The sequence below is a fragment of the Panthera uncia genome (genome assembly GCF_023721935.1).
Source record: "Panthera uncia isolate 11264 chromosome C1 unlocalized genomic scaffold, Puncia_PCG_1.0 HiC_scaffold_3, whole genome shotgun sequence".
NCBI lineage: Eukaryota > Metazoa > Chordata > Mammalia > Carnivora > Felidae > Panthera > Panthera uncia.
The window spans coordinates 107,208,498-107,223,422 of NW_026057584.1; the positions used below are offsets into that span (position 1 = coordinate 107,208,498).

The 14,925-nt window shown below is 37.3% G+C and overlaps 1 long non-coding RNA gene across 3 annotated transcripts in view; it reads right to left on the reverse strand.

Moving 5' to 3' along the window:
• The window catches only part of LOC125911693 (uncharacterized), a 34,369-nt gene extending 21,618 nt beyond the window's left edge, over positions 1 to 12,751 (reverse strand). For 2 of the 3 annotated variants that reach the window (XR_007454413.1, XR_007454414.1), the window contains exons 1-2: positions 12,648 to 12,751; positions 8,803 to 8,895 (exon numbers count right to left, since the gene is read on the reverse strand). This is a non-coding gene — a long non-coding RNA (uncharacterized LOC125911693). Of the gene's footprint in view, positions 1 to 5,563; positions 5,726 to 8,802; positions 8,896 to 12,647 lie in introns of those variants that run through there. The other variant, XR_007454412.1, reaches the window with a different exon arrangement.
• Between the last annotated feature and the right edge of the window lie 2,174 nt (positions 12,752 to 14,925).

Here is a 14,925-nt window from a genome sequence, read left to right on the forward strand (position 1 = left end):
TTATCCAAAACCAGTGGGATGTATTTGTGTGGGCCTATTTCTGGTTCTTTATTCAGTATGACTGATCTATGTGCCTGTCTCTCGACCAATACCACACTTTTGATCATTTTAGCTATAGGGTAGGCCTTAATGTTGGGTGGACCAATTCTTTCCACTTTATTGTCCTTTCGTGACTTTTTTTTAAAGCTATCTAGGGTTTTTGTTCTTACATATCAATTTTAGGATAAGCTTGTCTATGTCTACAAAATTACTTCCTGGGATTTTCAAAGGAAGTAGATTAAACATACAAATCAATTCAAAAAGAGTTGACATCTTTACTATGTTGCGTCTTCCAATCCATGAACATGTTATGTGTCTCCATTTATTTAGGTCTTCTTTGATTTTTTTCAGCAGGATTTTGTCATTTTCAGTGTACTGATCATCAGCATGTTTTACTAAGTGTATATCTAGGCACTTCATTTTCATTGGAGTTATTATAAATGATACTGTGTTTTTAATTTTGGTTTCCACACATTCATTGTTAGTATATAGAAGTAAAATTGATTATTTTGTGTTAACCTTGTATTCTGTGACCTTGCTAAACTCATTTATTAGCTCTAGGCATTTTTTGTAGATTCTTTAGGATTTTCTACATGAACAGTCATATCATCTGTAAATAGGATGATGCAGCAAAAATGGTAGTTGCTGAGAAAAACACTTAATACCCATTTCTTACTTGTAGATCTATCTTTACATACTTCAGACTCTAAGATGTGCCTCTTTCCCTAGGCTCAGTCATGAGCAGCACATAGGAGCTTTCAAAACTCAATCTCATTAATCTCTGTATGTAGAAGAGAGTAGCCCAGATTTGTTTTCCCACTGATGTGTATTATGTCACACAGGACATTTCCACCACAGATAGGTAGAATTAACTACAGTCAGTTTGATATCTAAGTAGTTTTAGAAAAACATTCTGACATTTACATAATAGAAATACAAAAGAAGTCCACCTTATAGACTTACTGTGAATGCCAAATGACAAAAAACGTATAAGAAATCTTTTTCCATGTTATTAAAATATTTGATAGCAATTGTGTCCAGCTCAAATTGTCTCTAGCCATGAATTTTCAAATCTACAACCTCTGCATTCTCAACAGCAAGACACAGGGAAAGGGATAAATTTCTTGTGTGACTAGAGAAGCCAGAATCTTTAAGACTCTCTCAATGGCAACCAAACAAAAACATTTCTTAATATGTCAGGATCTCTGCAAAGACCTTGTTATCTTCAAATTTACATACATAGTGGTAGTGTTTGAGGATTGGGTAAATCAACATAAAGAAATTATATTGAATCAAGTAACCATATTTTTTCCCACTCCCTGGGGACCTTTCAAGTAAGCATTAAACTGAATGAAGACACCATAAAGCGTATAAAATATATTTTAGGGATGCCTGAGTGGTTTAGTTGGTTAAGTGCCAGACTCTTGATTTTGGCTTTGGTAGTGATCTCACAATTCATAGGATCCATCCCTGTGTCAGCTCTGCACTGACAGCACAGACCCTGCTTGGAATTCTCTCTTCCTTTCTCTCTCTGTCCTTCCCCCACTCATGCTCTCTCTTGCTCTCTCTCTCAAAATAAACCTTTAAAAAAAGATTTTAACAAACATAAGCCTTCTAGAGACACCTTTTTTATCTAACAAATCCACTGAAATCCTGAAATCCAAAGGCAAATTATGTTATAAGCAACTGGAGGTTTTCAAAAAGCAGTTTCTGAGACCATACTTGACACGTCCTCCTCTCCCCTACATCTATTATATTCTTATTTGTTAGGTATTGAATGTTGTCATGGGATCTTCGTTTTAAACTAATTCCTAGGCAACTCTGCTTCACAGGCACACAGGCACACCTGATAATGACTAGTCAAATCAACATGAGGTTCCCAGGGTGAGAATTTTACAAGATAAGTCTAGTGTTCTTCGAGGTGAGGATGAAATCCAGGGCACATAGTGGTCTGGGGACGAGTACAGGGAGGGCACCAGGTCCTGTTGGAATGCCTCAAAACAGAATATGGAGGGAACCAAATAATATTCCCCTTCTCTGTAGAATCAGAATGTTCAACAGTCTCCCAGTCTGACCCTCCATTAAAAAAAAAAAAAAGCCTGTCTGTGCAGTGACTTCTCTGTTTCCATTCCCAAAACTGCCTCTAAAGACAAAGCTGTAAAATGAGGGGTTTCAGGTCTGACCCTCTGTTGAAATTAATTATCTTGGACAAGTGTTCCATATAATAAGTCACAAATAATTTATTAAGCTCAAAAGGCAAATAACTTAAAAAGACAAAGACAGAAAGTTGAATTTATTATTATAGCCACCAAAAAAAATCTCATCTCTTCTTTGTGAACACCATATTTTCTGTGTAAGAAAAAGACATATCGCATATGCATGAAAATCAATGCATCTATATTGTATCCAAACAGTGCCGATGGAACTAACAAATGCATAATCAGTCTAGCCCATTCCTTTGAAAATAAATTGATTCTTCAGCACTTTTCCCCAAACTCCAGTTGCTTTGAAAATAAAATCATTCTCTTTTTTTCTGACACCAGTGCATTTTAAATGTGGGCATTTTCTCATCAAATGATTGTTTTTGTGGTTTTCTCCTACTGATTGGACGTATCTAATTATCCAAATAGCTATTTAAATAGAATGCATTTTCAGTAATGTCTTTAAAGTGCAGTTTGAGGAGACGCAGCGTTCTATGACCTTTAGCCACCTGCCTTGGCTCAGCCCTGAATGAAATTAGGCACCACAAACAATCTTAACATCAATACTCATGGATTGTTATTGGAATCTACGTTTTAATTTTTTAATTGCCAAACAAGGCAACTACATGGCCATAAAAGGTGATTGAAAGTGCTGGTACAAGATGTGAAACTGACTGTTTTCCACTTATAATATAATACGAACACAGATTTATCACTGGAGCTTATTTTCTGTTGGCATTTTTATGAAAATAAATGTAGTTTGGGAGACTTTGCCCCACTCTGTTCAACCTTGACTGGAGACCCTAGTGTAGCATGTCTCCAGATGAGTTCTCCACTTTGAAGAGCACCCTAAAGGAAAATATAATTGCTTTTCTCAACTTGTCCTGCGTGGTTTTGATATGAAGGTCTGAATTGGTTGGCTGTTTAGGTACCTTATACTTATTTATTATTTTTATTTGTAGATGTGTGTTTGCTAAAACACAAACTTTTCCTAAACACTTAAAATGTAATCATTTTTCTCTTTCCTCATGTGTAATTGATATATCTACTTCCCTTATAAGGACTGCTGTTGACCTATTATCCACATAAATGATGGAATAAGGGAATATATATATATATATATATATATATATAGTAACATGACTGTTGGGATATTATTGTACCACCTTCATTTTGAACCAGAAGAATTGGATTAAATTTCAGTTTTTGTGTGTTTTCTTATTTCATGGGCTGAATTTATAACATCAACAATAAAATTCTGAGTTTAGAAGCAGCTTTCTTTGATGGCATTCTTTTCCTCAATTTTTGACTCCAGTCACACTTAGTTTTTCAAAAAAGCTGAACTCCCTCCTGCCACAGGATCTTTGCATATGTTGTTCCTTTTATTCATAATGCTACCATATGGCTCAGATTTCTTGACCTAGATAGATAAAGGGAGAGGAAGGAGTCCCAGACAACCTGTGGACTTCTGGCTTATGACTGGATGAATGCCAAAGCTCTGAAGCAGGAATGGATACAGATGAGAATGTATGGAAGTAGAAATGACAGTTCTGGCCAAACAGGCTGAGTCTGAAGTCCAGCAAGGCAGCCACCTGGGGTGTAGGAGCTGGATACCGGCACACAACAGGGCTCCAACACAACTACTGGTTTAAATCAGGAGAGTTTCACCTGACTAAAACAAAATGCACGCATTAAGACGGACAGTGGTTGACTCTGCCCCCAAGTAACACAGATCAAGACAGGAAAGGGGACTTCTAAATTATGTGTTGCCAAAGCTTTTAGAGTGAAAGATTTTCAAGAACGATCAAGATGGAGGAATGAACGGGGGTTCAGGGAGAAGAGAGTTCCTGTGAAACAAACAATGCAACCTCATCATTGAATCAGAGATGCAGTGCTGAGAATAGTCTTTGTACTGAGAGGTAGAAGGTCAATGTCCTCTTTTCTTGGTGTCCCACACATCAGGAATGCAGAGGCTGTGACAAAGACTATTCACTGGACTAAACATTACAACGTCAGATTTATCTTCTCTAGCTCATATGTGCACTTCCTTATAAAATCCTGTTTGGGCAAGAACCTTAACCAGAACCCCCACCCTCAATATTTCATCAGGTTCCTCATCCTCCACCTTCCCACAGGTAAAGTTTAACACCCTGGACTATCTTCAGCAAGAACCTTGTTAAGTCAATTTAGCCAGAACCCCTATTTACCCCTGATGTCTCCTCTTACAAATTTTCCATCCACAGCCTTCTACCCTGCTTTTTGGTTAAAATTTCCACTTGCCTGTGCTGTATTCACAGTTGAGCTCAATCTGTCCCCCACTGTAAGATCCCACTGCAGTGGTCTCTATACCTGTCATGATGGTCCTGAACAAAGTCTCCCTTGCCATCTCTAGCAAGTGCCATTGATTTTTCCCTAACAATTGTCCCATGGTTATCAGAAACTCTAATGGACTTTTTAATTTATTTTTGATATATACCAGTGTTATAACAAGAATATAATAATAAAAATAGCAGTATGATGAAAATTTTTGGAGGCTTGGTCAGATAGTCATTGTGCAAATAGTGATACAGAGGCCCAGGAAATGTAGCTGGTGAGCAACAGAAGCTCAAGCTTTTCTCTGTCATGGAGCTTCAGTAACCTGCAGGTACTACTTTCCTGGTTAATGATATGGCTCTTTAGTAATCCCATGGAGTTCTTAAGACTTATTTGCATTTCAGATCTCAGCAGCTTTTACTGGCTTCTTGATGGTGTTGGTACCTAGAAGGTGACTGATACAGAATCAAGTAAAAAATATAGAGAAAACCTTTCAGTGAGATTTTGTGAATATCATTACAATTTCCACTCAAGATGTTCTTCACATTGGCAAGTCTCCATCAACATTGCAACTCCTATGCTACCATAAATACCTGGTGCTATTAACCAAAGAGACAGGAAGTGAAGATTTTTCTGACTGCATTTCAGAAGATGTGTTCAAGACTTGACATCTTCATTAAAATATCTGACTTTCAAGACCATCTTCAAAAGCATTCTTCAACAACCCTGGATATTTCTTCATCCAGTATTTTCTCCATACACACTACTTTTCATGCATCCAGCATTTTATCCAGAAAGACATGATCTCACATAAATCCCTACAGGAGGGAGAGAAAAGCTAATGCAGAATGTAGATCATCACGTGATGTTAAAATCTTGGTTGGGAGAGAAGCAATTCTGAAATGGTGGGGTAAGAATTTCCAAACTCCTGATCATCCATAAAAGTAGCAAAAACAATAGAAAAATTGTCAAGCTTTTTCAGAGCTCTGGAAATTAACAAAATTATAAAATAATCTGGGTAACATTTATTTAAAAACGGTGACTGAATCTCAGTAAGAACAGCAAGATTTTTGGTGTGTTAGCTCATCATATTCCCAGACACTTCATCCCAGTTCCATGGTCTATCTGAAAACCAACAGCTTCCTAATCAGAGTAGCTCTGGAAACCAGCAGCTGGAATGAGAAGAAAGGACTTGGCACTCCAAAAGAAACACAATTCCTGACAAACTATCATTATTTAACCTATCTGGCAGCTCCCCAGAAACTCCCTACTCAAGATTTTTCTGTACATGTCCTGACTCTGAACTTGTTCAGGGAGAACAGCTATTTCCATGGGACTTTTTTTTTCAAAACACAGCTTCAAATTGTTTCATATTACAATAATCTGAGGTCATGATAAAAGTTAGGAAAAATAAAAGGATGACCAAAAAACTTAAGAGAAACCTGGGGAATGACATATCCATAGTGGGGTTTGAAAAGTTCTGAGACACTCCTGGGAGTCTAGAAAAACAGGAACATGCATAGGACTGTGTGCATGCTTAGGGCTGTGTGCATGAGTGGGGAAGAGCCCTAGCTCTCAATACTCAGTGACGTGGAGGTTCTGTGCAAACAGGGAGTGAAGACTGAAGACGGAGTTGTAAGCCACCAGCGTGTTGCAGTAGCCTTAATATGAGCACAAAGGCCCTCAGCAAAGCTAAGAGATTTGTTGGTTCAAGGCAATTTAATGAAATCTCTATCTGTTAATTTATTGACCTTAAGTTAACTGAGCAGAACCTAGAATCACACATGAAAAACAATACAAACAATACAAACAATTCAAAAGTCACTAAACAATTGGGGTGACTGGGCGGCTCAGTCGGTTAAGCATCTGACTCTTGATTTCTGCTCAGGTCATGATCTTGTAGTCCTGAGAGCAAGCCCCACACCAGGCTCTGTGCTGACAGCAGGAAGCCTGCTTGGGATTCTCTCTCTCTCTTTCTCTGCCCCTCTCCTATGCCTCCCCAAATGCACACACAGAAGCATGCATCACACACTCTCCTCTCAAAAACTAAAAATAAATAAAAACATTTTTAAAGAATCCCTAAACAGGAAACAGCAGCAACGACAACATAATCTGGAGGGAGGGAAGAAATAGGATTTTGAGATTTGCCAAATCATTTTAATTAAATGTCTATTTTTCAACAAAAGTTATGAGATATGAAATGACATAGGGAATGCTGACCCATACCTGGAATAAGGCAAGGTTGTCTACTCTCACCATTTCTGGTCAGCATTCTACTGGAAGTTCTAGTGACAGCAATTAGATAAATTGGAAAGGAGAATGTAAACTACCTTGACATGTACATATGTCTATGTAAAAGACAAAAATTTGTATACAGAATATGTTAATAAATCCATAAAATATATTATTAGAACAAATAAAAGAGTCCATCAAGGTTGCAGGATAAAAAATAAAAATAAAAAAATCAATTGCATTTCTATACCTAAGCAATGAACAATCCGAAAAATAAATTAAGAAAACAATTACATTTAAAATATGTCCAAAAGGATAAAATACTAAGGAATATATTTAACAAAATACATACAAGATTTGTATAATTAAAATTAAAAAATATTGTTGACATATTTTAAAAAGTCTTAAATAAGTGCAAAGACATCCATGGTTTTAGAAGAGAAGTAAAAATTCTGTTGAGATGTCAGTCCTCCAACACTAATCTACAGATTCAACATATATATATTCTCTATCAAAATCTTGGCTGAGGTTTGTGCAGAAAGTAATATATTCATGTGAAAATTCATATGAAAAATTCATACGGGAATACAATGGGCCCAAAATAGCTAGAACAATCTTTAAAAAAGGACAAAGTTTGGATGATCCATACTTCCCAATTTAAAAACTTATAAAGCTATAGTAGCCAAGGCAATGTGGTACTGGCATAAGGCTAGATATGTAGATCAATAGAATATAATTGAGAGTCCAAAAATAAATAAACTCTTAAGTTTATGGCAATTGATTTTCAATAAGGGTGTCAGGAAAATGAAATGTCTTTTTAAGAAATGGTACTGAGATGACTAGATATTTGTGTATAAATGAATACAGCTCAACTCTTACTTTATATCATATGCAAAAACAACAACATGGCTCATAGAAATAAATGCAAGTGCAAAACTAAAAAAACTCTTAGAAAAAAAACAGGGCTGTTGGGATGTTGGATTAAGTTATGGACCCTTAAGATGCAACACTAAGAGTATATTTACCAAAGAAAATATAGGTAAGTTGAACCTCATTAAAATTTAAAAATTTTGTACTGTACCATCAAAAAATAGTCAAATTGAAAAGTCAATTTACAGAATGCGAGGAAATATTTACAAATCATACAAGTTTTCAGAACAAAGAACTTTTGCAAATAATCCAATTTAAATATGGGCAAAGGACTTGAATAGATATTTTTTCAAAGAACATCTACAAATGACCAATAATCTGAGGAGAAGATGCTCACTATCATTAGTCAGGGAAACGCAAATCAAAATCCCAATGAAATATTTCTTCACACCCACTATGATGACTAACATAAAAAAATGGCATAGCAGAAGGTATAAAGTTATTGAATCGATGTATGTTGTACACCTGAAACTAATGTAACATCGTGTGTCAACTACACTTAAAAAGCAAACAAACAAAAGGAATAAAATACTGATATATGCCATAAGATAGATAATCCTTGAAAACATTATGCTGCAGGGAAGAATCCAGATACAAAAGAGCCCTGTACTATATGATTCCATTTATACTAAATGGTCAGACTAGGCAAACCATAGAAACAGTATGGATTGGTGGTTTTCAGAGGATGGGGAGGGGCAAATTGAGATGGACTGCTAATGAGTTCAGGGTGTCTTTTGGGGGGAGATGAAAATTTCTGAAATTAGATAGTGGTGTTGGTTGCCCAATTCTGTGAATATACAAAACAAACAAACAAACAAAAAACCTCAGAGGGTGAATTTCAGAAGATGTGAATTATAAAGCTATTATCTGGTAAAAGTGAAGGAGAGAGAAGTATTCTGTGGGTCAGGGAAGGACTGAAGACATCAGGCCTTGCAACCTCTTGTTCTGACCCCATGAAATGGGAATGCGGTAGTGGAAGGAGTATCCTTCAGGGGCTTCACTTCAAATCTCTTTGACATTAGAAATTACCCTAATTGTTTTCAGGCTTAAAAAAAGATTTTGATCAATAAAAAGTCTTCATCCTTACCCTTTAGAATTTTCTAGATGGTAAAATGTTACCATAATCCCCAGAGCCTTCTTCTGTTGTCTGATCTCTCATATAAGCTCTCATTTTGGGGGTCTGTAAAACACAAGCATTGAACATAAAAGTTGCTCTCCAGCACATTCTTGAGATTACACTTTATATTCATAATTGAAAATTCAGCATCAACCCCCATTTTATCACACCTAATGATTATCATAATTCCCTTCTTTCAAACCCAATTATTTTTCAATTAGAAATTCAAATGGTTTTTCAAGTTTCTATCTTCACCTTAAAATGACAGAGGCACTCCACACAGACGATTTCAGCCACAATTTGAAATACTGTGTAATGAGGATATTTTTAAATGTCAATTAAAATATTGTGATAAGAAAACCAAGTCCATTAATGAAATATAAGATGATAAATATCTAATTATTTCTTGACGAAAATCTCCATTAGATGCTTTTAGCATTCCATTAATGTGTAGGAGAAACAGAATAGAGTTTTTTTTTTTAAAAATCCTTTAGAGTTTTAATCTTCTCCCTCTGTTCTCCAAGATTTGTTAATTCATTTACAATCTGATTGGACCTGTTGGTAGCAGGTGAAGCAGGAGAAGGACTCAGAGACAGGAGAAGCGATATGTGTTGAGGACTGAGGACAAGGAGGCAAAGTGTGGTAACTCAAAGGAACTTGATTAGTTTAATTTGATTGGAATCCAGAGTGCATAAGGAAAAGCAACAAGAATCTTTTTCATTTCTCTCACTGAATCTTTTAAAAACAAAACCTGTAAGGCTGATATTATTTCCAGGAGGAAATTACGATTCAGCCTATGTAGGTGGCTTGCACCATTTCACAAAGTCCTGGAATAGTAGAGCTGGTCCGCATACTCATTTTCAAAATTCCAGGTCTTTGGTAAGCTTTTGCCTTTCCCATGGATGCCTTTCTCAATTTTCCTGGTGTGGAGAGAATGTCCTGGTGGAGTAAGTTGGAAAATGAATAGAAACTTAGAAAATAAGGGCATTGAAGGGATGTGCATCTCATTAATCACTGATGGTGAACAGTGTGGCCGATCCCACTGTGCTTGACTCAGAGACACCATTCCTGTGAGTCTTTACTGAGTGAAGAGGGGAATTTCAGGTTATGTTTCTATACAGAGAGATAATTCCAGAAGATAGACCCTTTAGTCAAGAACAATTCTAAACAATGATGGGTGACTATGCTGTGCTGCCTTGCTCTTTGATGAATAATCATACTATATTGTCATCCAGAGTTGAGATGGATGTTCGTGCACAGATAGCCCCAAACTTTAAAATTAAGCCATCTGTTCAGTAATAGTTTAGCATGGGAACATTTTTTATCAACACTGAAGAAGTACAGGAGTAGTATATGAATGTGCGGACATGACACCATTTCTTTCACTGATCGACCTTTCAAAGGACAAATTGAAATATCCCGTAGTCTTCTCTACAAGCATTTATTAAACATATGTTGCATGTGTAGGTGTAAATTTGATTATTTTGTTACACACATACATCAAAGATTTAGCTCCCCTCTAGAAGTCATTTATAATATGAACAGCGAGTAAAAATTAGCCCACATTTGGGGAAAGCATAAAAGTACCAATTCCAAGTAAGTCATTAAGGGGGCTGTGAAGTTTTAACAATATTGGCCCAGAGCTTCATCACCTATTACTCACGAGATTTCAAACATGCTACTTAGCATCTCTTTCTCAGTTTTATTTTCTATAAAATGGAGATAATGTACTTTATTACCTATGTTATTATTATGATAGATGATATGCATGCAAAGTGTCTAACACAACTATCAACAAATATTAAATACTCAATAAAAGCCAACTATGTATTCATAATCATTTATTATGTTTTAATTACTAATTATTTACCAAATAATTAAATATTTAATAAATAACTAGTAATTAATAAATTGTTTGTAATTATAGCTAAATTTTTTTTATGATCTCAGACAAGTAGTTACTTTTTGGGTAACCAATGTTGATGCGGAATCAATCTCAACAGAGGATCCTGAAGATTCCCTTCAGGCAGAAATCTTCTGGGCCCAGTTGAAAAGATCCAAAAGATCACATAATATCATGTGCCACTTTGCTTCTCTGGTTATCCATACATACCTCATCAGGGCTTCAAGTACTTTTTCTTCTTCTCATTTCCTTTAGTATACTACATTTGTCAAACATCTGCCCTTGTGTGCTGATGAGTGTAACTTGAACTAGGACACAAATTACCTTGACGCCCTGTTACAGAGATTGGAAATGCTATTTTCATGTATCTGCTAATAGCCATCCTCCCCAATAGCGCCCATGTGACCTTTAAATATCACAGAAGCTAAGTGGCAGAGGAGAATAATAATGGCATTTTAATTGATTGGTAAATTATTGAGCAGCATTAGCTAATCCACCGTAACACTTCTTCTCTCTGCCCCACTCCATCTCGCTGGAACAAATCATTATGCTCTCTGGAGGGTTCCTGTTTTTCTTACATGTGAGTCTATGATCCATTTGACCCTGTCTTCTGTGGTGTAACATATAGGCTAGCTAAAAGAAAGTGCAGATAAATGTTGGAGAAAATAACTGTGTGGAAATCGTATGCTAAAAAGCAAATGTCATTGTAGACTAGGTCTCACTGAAGTTCTAACTATTCTGAGTAAGTGATAATAGTACTCTGAATTTATTCTTGCTATTTTTAAAATGATTTTTAAATGAGTTTAACAATTAATTTCAAGTCCCTTTGGACATTATTTTCTGGGGTTCCTATATTTCTGACCCTGGTAATAATTACCAAGCTTTGATATTAATCTCAAGTGAGTGACTATGTGACCCTTGTCCCATAATATGGCATTACTATCTTTGGAAGCATTTTATTTAAAGACAGCCAGATGTATTCCTCCCTGCCCAATAAAATTCTGACCTCATGAAAATTTCCAAATCATCTTAACCCATGCTGAGTTTACTCCTTCCTGGAAATATTTAGAATTTTGTAATCCATTATCAGGAAAACCTTACAAGTCTTTGATACGTTTCAGGAAGCAGTGGGAAGTGTGGTAGAAGTGGGGAAACACAAAGTCATCAAGAGCAGTCTGACCATAAGCACTGGATTCTCATGAACCTCAGTTTCTTACTCTCAACAGTTCCATGGAGTCATGAGAAAGAAATAAGAAACCTGCAGCTCCCTGTACTAGGAGTTTGGGGTGGCCCCTGGACTATGCAGCACAGACACTCTTGATGGCCCAGGCACTCAGAGTGTGGTCAGCAGATAGTCCCTACCCCCAGCAGCAAGAGCTGTCATCTGTCCAGGCAACCCACATCCAATGACTGATTATCAACCAAGTTAGTCCAAAGTAGTAAAGCTCTAATTATCCTTCTATGTTCCCATATGGACCCCAAAGCTCCTACTGGGTTTGGCAAAGGCTTTGTCAGGCTTGTGTCACAGTTGACCTTCTCCTGCCTGGTCCTGGTTTCTCACCCGCTCTCTTATAAATGGTCATCCCTAAATTATATCCCCACCCACCATTGTGTCTTATCATCTGATTCCATAGAATGAAACCTGAAATGGTACTGACACACACTAATCTTACAGTTGAATTTTTATGTCCTCCCCCAAGGACAGGAAACCAAGCCTTCTGCATTTTCCCCTTCCTCTCCTTTGATGAGACCTTTCAAGCTAATATCACTCTCTAGTCTTATCACTCTCCATTCCCAACTACACCACCCCCCAACAATATAAGCATTGAACTCTGGGCTCCTTCAGCAGTCTCTCACATTTATTTGCCCTATGTGGAATGTCCTTCTCCTAAAAATGCCATAATTCCTTTACCTCCTAGAACATTTAGTTCTGCTTTCAATCCTCTGAGAAAATTTCTTGGGCCCTTTGGTTTGTATTTGGTGTTTCCATGACCATCTGGGCCTCCTTGTGCAAGTAATGATTGTGCTGTGATATACATGTTTATGTTTATCTCCCCTATTCATCTGTGAACTCACAGTAGGGGGTGATGAGACAGTGAAAATCATACTCTTCTCCATAGCAACAGTTCCTAGCACAGGGCTGGGGTGTGTTAGGCATTTAGAATCATTTGTGGAAAAGACTGGAGGGATAAGCAACTGAATTAATTAACAGTTGATACTTTTTCAGTGTCATATTATTAATCTTCCCAGATTGCTCCCCTCTTACTGTTACCATTAGTGTTTTTGAAGTGAAGATACTTCTATATGATTCCAAACCAAAGGACTGGACTATGTGTCTATCTATCTGTCTCAAGAAACGTTCAGAGGAAGAGATTGGCTATGTGCTATTTCTGCCTGCAGAGTTTTCAAAAAACCATGTGTCACAACTAAAGCTTCTGTACCCACAGATACACTTATGCTGGCAGTGTGTGGTGTGTATGTAACCTTCTCTCTCATTTGATACTAAAATTAGCTCATTAAACAAATAACTTATACAGCTTACACAAGTTCAGTATCAAGATGGCTGTTGGGATTTAGAAAGCTCTGGGGAACAACAACTTGCAATGAGTTCAATGGGTGGGATGGGAGGGGAAGCATGTACTGAGAAGTGAGTTATAAAGCCAGAGAGAGAGGCAGCATCAGTGCAGTGAGTAGATATGGCAATTCAGGAGCAGAGGAGGAATAGAGAGAAAGACTTATACTTCAGAGTCAGGTGACTGAGGTTTGAGGCTCATTAGGCTCATCTGGAAATGGGGATAATACTTAATTCATAGAAATGTGATGAGTATGTTTTATCCTCATTGGTAAGGGTTTTAAATATGTTTGGAATGTTGGCATAAGCAACATGAACATCAATGAGTCCTTTCTATCGGTCTGACGACAAGATGGTAGACAACTTCACTTACTTCCCAATTCTACTTAGGAACAGGCCTATCACATACCAATCATGTTTAGACCAGTGTTCTTGGCCATGAGGAATGTAAATTCTTGTAGAGCAGGCTTCCTTCAACAAGCCTGCACGCCTTCCTACAAAATGGGCAGGGGTTCTTGGAGGACCTTATCCAACTGAAATCACCAACATTTAAGAAATGGTGTTTTCCAGACACATAGACCAATGGAATAGAATAGAAACCCCAGAACTAGACCCACAAACGTATGGCCAACTCATCTTTGACAAAGCAGGAAAGAACATCCAATGGAAAAAAGACAGTCTCTTTAACAAATGGTGCTGGGAGAACTGGACAGCAACATGCAGAAGGTTGAAACTAGACCACTTTCTCACACCATTCACAAAAATAAACTCAAAATGGATAAAGGACCTGAATGTGAGACAGGAAACCATCAAAACCTTAGAGGAGAAAGCAGGAAAAGACCTCTCTGACCTCAGCCATAGCAATCTCTTACTCGGCACATCCCCAAAGGCAAGGGAATTAAAAGCAAAAGTGAATTACTGGGACCTTATGAAGATAAAAAGCTTCTGCACAGCAAAGGAAACAACCAACAAAACTAAAAGGCAACCAACGGAATGGGAAAAGATATTTGCAAATGACACATCGGACAAAGGGCTAGTATCCAAAATCTATAAAGAGCTCATCAAACTCCACACCCGAAAAACAAATAACCCAGTGAAGAAATGGGCAGAAAACATGAATAGACACTTCTCTAAAGAAGACATCCAGATGGCCAACAGGCACATGAAAAGATGTTCAACGTTGCTCCTTATCAGGGAAATACAAATCAAAACCACACTCAGATACCACCTCACGCCAGTCAGAGTGGCCAAAATGAAGAAATCAGGGGACTATAGATGCTGGAGAGGATGTGGAGAAACAGGAACCCTCTTACACTGTTGGTGGGAATGCAAATTTGTGCAGCCGCTCTGGAAAGCGGTGTGGAGATTCCTCAGAAAATTAAAAATAGACCTACCCTATGACCCAGCAATAGCACTGCTAGGAATTTATCCAAGGGATACAGGAGTACTGATGCATAGGGGCACTTGTACCCCAATGTTTATAGCAGCACTCTCAACAATAGCCAAATTATGGAAAGAGCCTAAATGTCCATCAACTGATGAATGGATAAAGAAATTGTGGTTTATATACACAATGGAATACTACGTGGCAATGAGAAAAAATGAAATATGGCCTTTT